Source organism: Physeter macrocephalus, chromosome 14 (genome assembly GCF_002837175.3).
Source record: "Physeter macrocephalus isolate SW-GA chromosome 14, ASM283717v5, whole genome shotgun sequence".
Lineage (NCBI taxonomy): Eukaryota > Metazoa > Chordata > Mammalia > Artiodactyla > Physeteridae > Physeter > Physeter macrocephalus.
Genome location: NC_041227.1, coordinates 98,867,535 through 98,868,112, shown reverse-complemented (window position 1 = coordinate 98,868,112; position 578 = coordinate 98,867,535). Strand labels below are relative to the sequence as shown.

Here is a 578-nt window from a genome sequence, read left to right as displayed (position 1 = left end):
TGATTTTATTTAAGTTTCAGGAATACAGTATAGTGATTCACGGGGTTTTTTTGTTTTTTGTTTTTGGCCATGCCACACGGCATGTGGCATCTTAGTTACCAGACCAAAGATGGAACCCGTGACCCCTGCAGTGGAAGCGCAGAGTCTTAACCACTGGACCACCAGGGAAGTCCCAGACGTCTGTTTTTCAAAACCTACGAAGACCAGGGGAAAGCACGAATGCAGTCCCCCACTACCATAAATTATGCAGTCGAGTTTCCCACATTTCGGGAAATCGCAGGGGTCAGCACATCCGGAGGGCAATGGATAAGCCTTACCCTGGGAAAACCACCTTCGTGATCATGCTATCTCCCCTGCCAGGTAAGTATGTGATTCACAATTTTTAAAGGTTATACTTCATTTATAGTTATTATAAAATATTGGCTATATTCCTTGCATTGTACAATATATCCTTGTAGCCTATTTATTTTATACATAGTAGTTTGTACCTCTTAATCCCCTACCCTTATTTTTCCCCTCCCCACTTCCTTCTCCCTACTGGTAACCACTAGTTTGTTCTCTGTATCTGTGAGTCTGTT

At 42.7% G+C, this 578-nt stretch overlaps 1 non-coding gene across 1 annotated transcript; it reads right to left on the bottom strand.

Annotated features, from left to right (window-relative positions):
• Window positions 1-204: 204 nt before the first annotated feature.
• Window positions 205-368, bottom strand: LOC112066012 (U1 spliceosomal RNA). The gene has a single exon (XR_002892375.1). It is a non-coding gene; the product is annotated as a U1 spliceosomal RNA (small nuclear RNA).
• Between the last annotated feature and the right edge of the window lie 210 nt (window positions 369-578).